Here is a 13,414-nt window from a genome sequence, read left to right on the forward strand (position 1 = left end):
TTTTGATATTTAGATGGTTCTGTGCTATAAATTGCTCAGACCTCAGAACAATGTACGTCATACCATATTACACATATAAATACGGTGAACCATTATTTTCCCACTTCCACTTAGTTTCCTGCATACTTGGACCATGGCAATTACAGATGAGTATGTAGCTACTCTTTTTCCCACAATTCCTCACCTAAGTGTAATGCTTTATTGCTGAGGTAAGGTCCATCTCAGAGATAGACTTTCATGGCAAAATTCTGCTTGCTTACAGACATGTTGAGGAAACAGTGGGATGAAAACTAATCAGCTTATAAGAAAAGAGAGTTGATGTTTGTGGAATTGCATCTGGTCAGACTTCCAGCAAATTACCTTAGTATATGTTTTATAGTATTAATGACTAGAGAATGACTGTCATATCACTATTCAAAAGACAACACCATTTATTGCATACCTTCAATTCAGCTATTTTCTTTTCTTATTATTCTTCATTTTAAGTCCATAGCTTTCATGTTAAATAATCAAATTTAAAGAAATACCAGCAGAATAGCCCAAAACATCTGACAAGGATAATATTAAGTACCTGGTTGCCCCATCCTCTTACTTTGTAGTGCTGCAATATATAATCTTCAAATTATCTTGCCATACAGATTACATCCATGGCTGTATTAGGATATGTTAATTTCCTTTAACATCCTCTCACTTCTACAATATTTACTAGTGCAATGCATGTATGGATGCACAGAAGTTGTAACAACCATAAAAAGTAAACCTTTTCATTAAAAATGAGCTGTATATACGTCTTCAAGGATTATTTCCTTTGTAGGTTATTGCAACTTTTCCTTCAATGACTAGAACAAGCTTTTACTTTTCTGTTGGTATCCATTTTATGTTTTTGTTTCTTTTTACAGCATTACTAAATGCCAGTGTTAATTTGCAATTAACAAAGTGACAGGAATTATAATCAGGTTAGCTCTGCTGAACCCTGACTACGGCAAAGATGTCCTGGATTTGATCCGTACTCAGGGCGACAGAGGTTGCAGCCAGGACAAATTTAACTGAAAGGCTGACTCCAGATCACTGGTCTTAGGGGAAAGGAGGTGAGGAATGGCTTCTGATGCTGCAGACCCCTGTTGTAGACCATCCATAACAACAGGCATTAGGACAATTATGTATTCTTGGCTTGTCAGTCAGTATGGCAGCTCTGTAGCCAAGAATTGGCTTCCATGTGACAATATGTTGACGTTCATAGGCCCGTTACCACAGGCCCTGTCTCATGGAAACAAATGGTGAAAGTGAGGGTGAGGAGACTTAGGACATTCAGAAAAAAATCCTCAAATGAACTGTCATATTAATATTGTCCTATAGTTTTATTAGGCTGAAAACAGCAGTCAGCCCTGGTCTGAGAGTGAATCCAGACTCTCAGACTGTAGGGCATGAAGGTCTATCAAGGAGAGGCTAATTGTCTAAATACCATCGGGTCCAAGATTGTATCTATTCAGGTAATCAAGGACTGGTTGATCGAGTTCCAATTCCCCAAATAAAACTATCTGTAAATTCCTGCTAGTGCAGATCAAAAGTTATTTTTCTTTGATGCAACACAGTTGTTTTTGTGCAAGACCATTGCAAACTTTATTTTAGAGTTTGTACTTTCCCCCATGATTGCACAACTGAGGATTTAGTATATATGGGTCTAATTAAAAACACCGAATATGGACATTATCAAGTCCCACTTCACTGAGCCTGACTTCATCGAACCTTCATTATACTGAACTCCAGGAACTATGAAAACGAACCCTGTGGAAGAAACCACTCGACCACCAGGACAAAACAACAAACAGCAAAACAAAAACACCATCCAAGTGGGCGACTTTGCCAAACAACCCCCAACTAAATATACGAACTCTGAGATCGCACTACAGTGAAGGAAGGGCAGGGTTCACCATGATGGCCAAATGGTTCCTTTCCTGGGGTTCATTTTTGCTGTTCTGGGAGTTTGATATAATGAAGACTCGATGAAGGCAGGCTCAATGAAGTGAAATTCGATAATGTAAGTATTTGATGTTTTGAAGGGGATCCATATATATATATATATATATATATATATATATATATATATATATATATATATATATATATATATATATATATATATATATATATATATATATATATATATATATATATATATATGGTTTCACTTCAGAATCCTGAAATATCACAATCCTTAACTTCATAATCCGGAACCCAAAATCCTGAAAACTCAAAATCCAGAATCACAAAATACTGAAAATATACAGGACACAAAGAATGACAATATTCCTGTACAAGGACACACAGAAACATATACAAGACAAAAGGATAGCACTCTTCTCCAAGTATGGGCAGGGGGGCAAGCCCCCCTGCACCTCCCACATCCCTGATAATTAAATATATAAACTCCAAGTTTGTACTCCAAAGAAAAAAATGGTAAACATACCATCACATGTGTTCATGACTGCCTGTTGTAACCTTAGTAACATTCCCTTTCAACTTGCTATACTACAACATAACTCATGATAGTGTAGTGAAATGCAATCTTGGAGTTGATATATTTAAGTAGCAAGATGTGTGGGGGGTGCAGCCCCCACATGGGGGGTGCAGGGGTGCTTGCCCACCTGCTTATATCTGGTGGAATATAATCTGGTTTGGGTTCTCTATAGTCAGTGCATGTATCATGTGTGTTTTCAGTCTTTTGGGATTCAGGATTTTGAATTTTCAGGATTTTGGGATTCCAGATTATAAAGTTTTATGAAACTCAGGATTGTGATAATTCGGGATTGTAAATATATATATATATATATATATATATATATATATATATATATATATATATATACACTGGGCTATCTGCCCGAAGGCATATATTAGCCCAGCCACGTTGTGCGCTATTCACTGCCCCTTTGGTTAGTTCCCTAGTTCTAGCAGCTAGTACCCTTGGCCCCTATCTAGTAGAGCTGTTGGTATGATCCCTGGTGTGAACTTTCTGTTACCCATCCACTAATCAAGGTTCCTCTTGAAGAGTGATAGTGAGGAGCTCTGTCTTATGTAGATCGGGACCTTGTTCCATAACAAGGGAAGTCTTTGCGATGGGAATCTATCTCTCCAGCATGTTCTGTTCATTGTTGTGCTGAGGTTTATATCCCTAGAGCATGTAGCTCGAGTGGGTTTGGTTTTGCTAAGATGGAGGATATTCAACAGTTCTGGGTTGGACATGGCTCTGTATGTTAGATAGAGATCGCCTCTGAGAAGGCGGTATGCAACAGAAAAAAGCCTTAGTTTTTTCAATCGTGCTGCATAGGGCAACTGTTTGAGGCCAGTAATCCTCTTAGTGAGGTACCTCTGTGGTCTCTCCAGCTGCTGGAGATGCCTAGCCAGGTACATTCCAATTGGTGCATTGTACTCAATAATGCGTCTGATGAGGTAAGAGTAGAGGGGTACCACTACATCCTTAGATCTTGATGCGAACCCTTTCATGATCAGATGGGTCACATAGAAGGATTTTCTAACCACCGTGGCAACATGGTTATCAAAGGAAAGCTGACTATCTACTTAGGTCCCTAAATCCCTTATTACTACTTCAGATTTCAGGGGGTTACCTCCTATGTGGTAGTTTGCGGGTACTCTGTTTTTTCCTAAGGGGATTACTACGCATCTTTTAGCTTGAGACCATGGCTTTAACACCATGCATCAGTCTCATTAAGGCCCTTCTGGAGGATATCCATGTCAGCCGGAGACTCTATCATAGCACCCAGTTTGCAGTCATCCGCAAACTTGGTCAGCCGCAGCCCTTCAGTGCTTGCCTGTACTTCTGAGAAGTATACGCCAAACAGGAGGGGCCGTAGGATAGAGCCCTGAGGTACACCACTCATTACTGGTCTGGATTCAGACATAGATCCCGCTACTCTTACTTTGTGGGATCTGTCTGAGAGCCAGTTTGCTATCCATCTTGTGACGTAAGGGTTTATGCCCAGGTTGGTGAGTTTATCAATAATACCTGAATGGTGAATGGTGTCAAATGCTTTAGCAAGGTCAAGGTAAGCCGTGTGTACCTCCTTTCCCTTATCAATAGCCTGAGTAATTGTCTCAAAGAAGTCCACCAGGTTCAGGAGGCATGATCTGCCCTTGATGAAGCTGAACTGTGTGGGGTCAAGTGTTTGGAGATTCCCAATATCTCCATTTATGAGTTCCATAATGATTCGCTCCATTGCCTTACATATCAGACTGGTCAAGCTTATTGGTCAGTAGTTCCCAGGGTCGGTTGTGGGCCCACCCTTGTGCAGTGGAAACACCGTTGCTGTGCACCATTCTATGGGCACATACCCTGTCGAGGCTGAGGCTGAGACTGAACAGGGTATTCAGATGCGGGGTTAATTCATTTTGGAGCTCGCGTATGACACAGCCAGGGACACCATCTGGTCCCATGGAGGCAGTGTTTTTAGCTTTAGATAGAGCCTTATTAACCAATGTATCAGTAATACTTGGAGTTACACAATCCCCTGGAATAGTAATAGGCCCTGTAGGTGGTGAGAGGGGGGAGAAATTTGCACTGAACCTGTCAGCCAAGATGCTGGCAATGTCAGTGGGGTCAGTGTATTTTGTTCCATTTTGTACTAGCTCAGAACAGACCTGAGCGTTGCCATTTAGGTTTTTGACGTAACCATAGAAGGCCTTATGGTTATCCTTGGCATCCTTAGCAACTTTCTTTTCGAAGTTGGCTTTAGTTGACTTGATAAGGGCCCTCAATTTCTTACTAAAGCTGATCAGGGAAGATTTTTCTACTTGAGATTTGGCCTTTTTTTGTATAAGTCTCCTCCTTTTATTGTATAGTTTGCTTATGGCCTGGTTCCACCAGATTGGTTTCTTCTTGCTTGAGGAAGGATTCTTGGTTTTATTTGGGATAGCATGGTCCATGCAATCCTGAAGATGTATATAAAGTGCCTTGGTGTAGGATTCTGCATCCTGGATATCATTATCCTTCTGCAAGGGACTAGTGAAGCTTTCCACTTCTGACGCAAGTAGTTTGAAGTTTGCTTTGGAGAGTTTTTTACGATGGTTTCTTTGACTGGAAGAGGTGGAGGGGTGAGGATGTCTAGGGTTATCAGTTTGTGGTCTGATCTGACCAGAGAGGGAGTGATAATGGGTGTGGTACAATGGGCGCCCATATTTGTGATGACTAAATCCAATATGTTGTCCCTTCTAGTGGGAGAACATACCAGTTGTTCAAGGGCATTTGAATTTTTAAATTCTATGAACCACTGGGCATAGGAGTTAGAACTTTGGTAGTTCACCCAGTCTATACCAAGGTAGTTGAAATCACCAAAAATTATGGTGTTGGGTAGGACCTTTATATTTTCCAATGCCTCAAGGAATGCTGAGTGAGAATCTTGGGACATGGTGGGTGATCTATAACAGGCTACGACATGAAATGTGGTTTTGCCTGCTGATAGTTGCGCATGGATGATCTTTGGGGCATCATGCTGCGCCACTAACCTGGAGATGTGGGTATCCTTGATGAATATGGATACACCTCCACCCTTTGTACTGCGATCCGATAACTGAGGCCGGAAGGTATGATATGAATTGTAACCTGGTAGTGTTGGGGTGCTCTCTGGAGCCTTGAACCAGGTTTCCGTCACTGCACAAACATCGATTTTCTCCATACTGAGGAGTGCCTCGAGTGCGTGCATTTTGAGGTTGAGACTTCTGGCATTGAGTAGCATTACCCTTAGTTTTCTGTTACCTGTGCTGGTTATGGTGGTTGGTTTGTCCTTTGAGCCTTGCCTAAAAAAGGCACTATGGGGACAACAAGAGCCTTGGCCAGTATTTGAAAGCCTAGGGGTGACAGGTGCAAACTATCTCTAGCAAAACAGTGAGGCTTGTCTATCATGTCATCCCAGGCAGACAGACACTGGATCCCCTTAGAATGACACCAGAAGCTTAGCCAATTGTTGTCTTTGTATTGTGGTATCATTCTAGGTGAAGGTGGTATGCTACTCATGGTCAGGGTCATACCAGCTCTGGCTACATGATCAGAGAGCTCCTCGATGTCTCTTTTCATGTAGTCCAGGGAGGTACATCTTAGATCATTCACACCAACATGTACAATGACAGCATCATACTTGTACTTGTTCTGGAGTGACCTAAGTGCCTGTGTTATGTGGCGGATCCTAGCACCTGACAGGCTTCTGACAGTAATGTTCTCCTTGTTCAGCCTGGTGAGTGGAACATCTGTGTGCCTTACTATAGAGTCTCCTATTACTAGCATGTTGGGTATGGTGTTTTGCCTTAGGGGCTGTCATGAGGCACACTGCTGAGGTGAATTATGTGTTTTCTGGCTTGTGTTTGGAGGTGCAGGTTGCTTGCTTGTGTGCTTTGGAGGGCACTGTTTCTTTTTCAGATTGGTACCTAGTGCCTCCGAATATGTTTTTGTGTATTTATGTGTATGTTTTGCCGGTGCTTGTTTTGTAGATACATGTGTGACTGGTGGTGTGATGCTATTGTGTCTCCTCCTCTTGACTGTCTGTTACAGTCATGGGTTGAGAGCGCTTAGCCTCCAGTCTGGCTGTGTATTTGCATCTCTCACAAGTGTTTGTTTCTAGAGGTAAGAGGAGAGGGTTGTCTGTGTACATGAGGCAGTTGTGACATTGCCTCAGGATGCCTAATTCCACCAGATGAACTGGAGAGTACACCTGAAGCTGACCTTTGGACATGCTTGGAAAAGTAAATTCCACTTATCTTGCGGACAATCGAGGGTCTTATGCTGCATTATAATAGTGCTGTCTAGGAGATTTGGAAAATAATAGTGTTATCTAGGAGATTTGGACAAGTGCTGATTTGGGTTATGCAAGTGCTGCAATACGAGCAGTTGATCTGAAGCACTTGAGTTGAGGCTTGCCTAGTTTTAAGGGAAAATTTGCATCGCACACTTTGTGGAGCATGGTATAGTATACCCCAGCTAACTGGTGCTGCCCCAACGCTGCTCTGTGCGCAAGACCTCGCAAAAAGAGATTTGTATGGTTTTAAGAGAGAGATAGATCAAGGAGTTTGAAAATGACCCAAAATGGCCAATAAAACTACAGTTTCTAGGCAGTAACCATTCCTACAGGGACAGGCAGGCTGCTCAGTGTTAACCACTGCCACTGGTGAACACAGACTTCCCTTTAGCCCAAGTAAGCACTGGCCTCCAAGAAACTTATAAACAGTTCAGAACAGCAACTCTGTAACTGAATTTTTTTTAAATTATAGAAAGTGGGAAAATAGAAAGATTGTTTTGTTTTTTTGTTTTTTGATTAAGGATAGCAGAGACACACAAGTAGCAAACTAGTCAGAATAGTGCAATAAATGACCCCAACACGTGTGCTAGGTCAGAGACAGGAAAAATGCAATTTTAAGAAAAAACGATTTTAAATTAAGCGCAACACAAAAATGCAATAAACAGGCTCTAGGTATGTTCTAAATACTGTTTCTAACACAGATATCAATTTTGCAAGCAAGAAAATGCCAAAAAGTAGGCGGCAATGCAGTTTTTCGATGAAATAAATCAGAAGAAAATACTTAAAATCTCAAAAGTGGCTCCATTCTTCTCTCAGCGTTTAGTCCCCTTGGTAGGTGCTTCAGCAACAACTATCAAGCCTGGAAAGATGCAAAAATGACACCGCTGCAGGGCTTTAAGAGAGAGAGAGATCAAGGAGTTTGGAACTGACCCTAAATGGCCAATAAAACTACAGTTTCTAGGCAGTAACCACTCCTACAGGGACAGGCTGCTCAGTGTTAAACACTGCCACTGGTGAACACAGAGACTTCCCTTTAGCACAAGTAAGCACTGTCCTTCAAAAAACTTATAAACAGTTCAGAACAGCAACTCTGTAACTGAACTTTTTTTAAAGTACAGAAAGTGGGAAAATAGCAAGATTTTTTTTGTTTTTTTGTTTTTATTTCAGGATAGCAGAGACACACAAGTAGCAAACTATTCGGAACAGTGCAACAAATGACCCCAACACGTGTGTGCTAGGTCAGAGGTAGGTAAAAAGGAATTTTAAGAAAAAACAATTTTAAATTAAGTGCAACACAAAAAATGCATATATATATATATATATATATATATATATATATCTATATATATATATATATATATATATATATATATATATATATATACACACACACACACACACACACACACACACACACACACACAGATCTATTTATATATATATATATATATATATATATATATATATATACATATATAGATAGATATATACATCTATATATACATACACATGGTATATACAAATGCAGGAGATGTTGGAGCATTCCACCATATGGAAAAAAGAGAGAGGCATGCCACTTGCCAAAATGCCTGTTTTAATGCTTGGGAGGGATTTAAGGGAAACATGATCCTGGAAATAAATATTGACCAATGCTTTTACAAACCATCATACGTTGATTGTTTTTGGAAGAGTGCTAAAACAGAGAAAAAGTTTTATATAAATATACCATCTGTAAACACTCAGTATGTTAAATGATATACAAGAACGGAGAATATAGCTGAAAATGCAATTCCAATTGTAATACACGTACATGTCCTTCATAAAAGACTAACTAGATAGTCTTGTCTCACGTCCCTCCTCACACAGGGCAGTGCTAATATCAGAAGTAAAAATGCTAGCTTATCACCTGTCCCTCCTCACACAGGACAGAGCTAATATCAGAAATAAAAGAAGTTAGCTTATCACATGACCCTCCTCACACAGAACAGTGCTAATATCAGAAGTAAAGGATGTTAGCTTATCACCTGTCCCTCCTCACACAGGATAGAGCTAATATCAGAAATAAAAGAAGTTAGCTTATCACCTGTCCCTCCTCACACAGGACAGCACTAATATCAGAAGTAAAGGAAGCTAGCTTATCACCTGTCCCTCCTCACACAGGACAGCACTAATATCAGAAATAAAATATATCAGTTTATCACCTGTCCCTTCTAACACAGGACAGTGCTATCAGAAGTAAAAGATGTTAGCTTATTACATGTTCCCCCTCACACAGGATAGCACTAATTTCAGAAGTAAAAGACATCAGCTTAACACCTTTCCATCCTTACACAGGACAGTGTTAATAACAGAAGTAAAATATATCAGCTTATCACCTGTCCCTCCGTACACCGGACAGTGCTAATATCAGAAGTAAAAAAAATTAGCTTATAATCTGTCCCTCTTCACACAGGAAAAGGCTAATATCAGAAATAAAAGATGTTAGCTTGTCACCTGTCTCTACTCACACAGAAGAGCGCTGACATCAGAAGTAAAAGATGTTAGCTTATCACCTGTCCCTCCTCACACAGGACAGTGCTAATATAAGAAGTAAAAGATGTTAGGTTGTCAACTGTCCCTCCTCACACAGGACAGTACTAATATCAGAAAAAAAAGACGTTAGCTTGTCAACTGTTCATGCTCACATAGGACAGTGCTGATATCAGAAATAAAAGATGTTAGCATATCACGTGTCCCTCCTCACACAGGACAGTGCTGATATCAGAAGTAAAAGATGTTAGCTTATCACCTGTCACTCCTCACACGGGACAGTGCTAATATCAGAAGTAAAAGATGTTAGTTTATCATGTGTCCCTCTTCACACAGGACAGTATTAATATCAGAAGTAAAAGATGTTAGCTTATCACCTGTCCCTCCTCAAACAGGACAGTGCTAATATCAGAAAAAAAAGACGTTAGCTTGTCAACTGTCCCTCCTCAGACAGGACAGTGCCAATATCAGAAAAAAAAGATGTTAGCTTGTCAACTGTCCCTGCTCACACAGGACAGTGCTAATATCAGAAGTAAAAGATGTTAGCTTATCACCTGTCTCTCCTCACATAGGACAGTAATAATATCATAAGTAAATGATGTTAGCTTATCACCTGTCCCTCCTCACACAGGACAGTGTTAATATCAGAAGTAAAATATGTTAGCTTATAACCTGTCCCTCCTCACACAGGAAAGTGCTAATATCAGAAGTAAAAGATGTTAGCTTACCACTGTCCCTCCTCACACAGGAAAGTGCTAATATCAGAAGTAAAAAACGTTAGCTTGTAACCTGTCTCTGCTCACACAAGACCATGATAATATCATAAGTAAAATACATTAGCATATTCACCTGTTCCTCTTCACAGAAGAAAGTCCTAATATCAGAAGTAAAAGATGTTAGCTTATCACTCATCATTCCTAACACAGAACATTGTTAATATCACAAATAAAAAACATTAGCTTATCACCTGTCCATCCTAACACAGGACAGTGCTAATATCAGAAGTAAAATATATCAGTATATCACATGTCCCTCCTCACACCGGACAGTGCTAATATCAGAAGTAAAAGACGTTAAGTTATCACCTCTCCCTCCTCACACCAGACAGTGCTAATATAAGAAGTAAAAGATGTTAGCGTATCACCTGTCCCTTCTCACACAGGACAGTGCTAATATCATAAGTAAAAGACATCAACTTATCACCTGTCACTCCCTCCACCGGACAGTGCTAATATCAGAGTAAATATATGCCAGCTTATCAACTGTCCCTCCTCACAAAGGATAGCACTAATTTCAGAAGTAAAAGACATCAGCTTATCACCTTTCCATCCTTACACAGGACAGTGTTAATATCAGAAGTAAAAGATATCAGCTTATCACCAGTCCCTCCTTACACCGGACTGTGCTAATATAAGAAGTAAAAGATGTTAGCTTATCATCTGTCCCTCCTCACACAGGACAGTGCTAATATAAGAAGTAAAAGACGTTAGCTTGTCAACTGTTCCTGCTCACACAGGACAGTACTAATATCAGAAGTAAAAGACGTTAGTTGATCACCTGTCCCTCCTCACACAGGACAGTGCTGATATCAGAAGTAAAAGATGTTAGCTTATCACCTGTCACTCCTCACAAACGACAGTCCTGATATCAGAAGTAAAAGATGTTAGCTTATCACCTGTCCCTCCTCACACAGAACAGTATTAATATCAGAAGTAAAAGATGTTAGCTTATCACCTGTCCATCCTCACACAGGACAGTGCTAATATCAGAAAAAAAAGACATTAGCTATTCAAGTGTCCCTGCTCACACAGGACAGTGCTAATATAAGAAGTAAAAGACATTAGGTTGTCAACTATCCCTCCTCACACAGCACAGTGCTAATATCAGAAAAAAAATACGTCAGCTTGTCAACTGTCCATGCTCACATAGTACAGTGCTAATATCAGAAGTAAAAAATGTTGGCATATCACCTGTCCCTCCTCACACAGGACAGTGTTAATATCAGAAGTAAAAGATGTTAGCTTATCACCTGTCCCTCCTTATACAGGACAGTGCTAATATCAGAAGTAAAAGATGTTCGCTTATCACCTGACCCTGCTCACACAAGACAGAGCTAATATCAGAAGTAAAAGATGTTAGCTTATCACCTGTCCCTCTTCACACAGGTCAGTGCTAATATAAGAAGTAAAATATGTTAGCTTTCAACTGTCCCTCCTCACACAGGACAGTGCAGATATCAGAAGTAAAAGATGTTAGCTTATCACCTGTCCCTCCTCACACAGAACAGTATTAATATCAGAAGTAAAAGATGTTAGCTTATAACCTGTCCATCCTGACACAGGGCAGTGCTAATATCAGAAAAAAAATACATTAGCTAGTCAACTGTACCTGCTCACACAGGACAGTGCTAATATAAGAAGTAAAAGACGGTAGGTTGTCAACTATCCCTCCTCACACAGCACAGTGCTAATATCAGAAAAAAAATATGTTAGCTTGTCAACTGTCCATCCTCACATAGTACAGTGCTAATATCAGGAGTAAAAGATGTTAGCATATCACCTGTCCCTCCTCACACAAGACAGTGTTAATATCAGAAGTAAAAGATGTTAGCTTTCAACTGTCCCTCCTCACACAGGACAGCGCTAATATCAGAAGTAAAAGACGTTACTTTGTCAACTGTCTCTGCTCACACAGGACCATGACAATATCAGAAATAAAATACATTAGCTTATCACCTGTACCTCTTCACAGAGGAAAGTCCTAATATCAGAAGTAAAAGATGTTAGCTTATCACCCATCATTCCTAACAGAGGACATTATTAATATCAGAAGTAAAAGACATTAGCTTATCACCTGTCCATCCTAACACAGGACAGTGCTAATATCAGAAGTAAAAGATATCAGCATATCGCATGTCCCTCCTCACACTGGACAGTGCTAATATAAAAAGTAAAAGACGATAAGTTTTCAACTCTCCCTCCTCACAATGGACAGTGCTAATATCAGAAGTAAAAGACATCAACATATCACCTGTCACTCCTCACACCGGACAATGCTAATATCAGAGTAAATATATGTTAGCTTATCAACTGTCCCTCCTCACAAAGGATAGCACTATTATCAGAAGTAAAAGACATCAGCTTATCACCTGTCCCTTCTAACACAGGACATTTCTAATATCAGAAGTAAAAAACATTAGCTTATCACCTGTCTCTCTTCACACAGGACAAGGCTAATATAAGAAATAAAAGATGTTAGCTTATCATCTGTCCCTCTTCACACAGGACAGTGCTAATATAAGAAGTATAAGACATTAGCTTGTCAATTGTCCCTGCTCACACAGGACAGTACTAATATCAGCAGTAAAAGACGTTAGTTTATCAGCTGTCCCTCCTCGCACAGGACAGTGCTGATATCAGAAATAAAAGATGTTAGCTTATCACCTGTCCCTCCTCACACAGGACAGTGCTGATATCAGAAGTAAAAGATGTTAGCTTATCACCTGTCCCTCGTCACACAGGACAGTATTAATATCAGAAGTAAAAGATGTTAGCTTATTACCTGTCCCTCCTCAAACAGGACAGAGCTAATTTCTGAAAAAAAGACGTTAGCTTGTCAACTGTCCCTGGTCACACAGGACAGTGCTAATATAAGAAGTAAAAGATGTTAGGTTGTCAACTGTCCCTCTTCACACAGGACAGTGCTAATATCAGAAAAAAAAACATATTAGATTGTCAACTGTCCATGCTCACATAGGACAGTGCTAATATCATAAATAAAAGATGTTAGCATATCACCTGTCCCTCGTCACACAGGACAGTGCTGATATCAGAAGTAAAAGATGTTAGCTTATCACCTGTCACTCCTCACACAGGATAGTGCTAATAAAAGAAGTAAAAATGTTAGCTTATCACCTGTCCCTCCTCACACAGGACAGAGCTAATATCAGGAGTAAAAGATGTTAGCTTATCACCTGTCCCTCATCACAGAGGGCAGTGCAATATAAGAAGTAAAATTTGTTAGCTTGTCAACTGTCCCTCCTCACACAGGACAGTGCTAATATCAGAAGTAAAAGATGTTAG

Source organism: Protopterus annectens, chromosome 4.part0, assembly GCF_019279795.1.
Source record: "Protopterus annectens isolate FY-2018-M chromosome 4.part0, PAN1.0, whole genome shotgun sequence".
In the NCBI taxonomy this organism is placed as follows: domain Eukaryota; kingdom Metazoa; phylum Chordata; order Ceratodontiformes; family Protopteridae; genus Protopterus; species Protopterus annectens.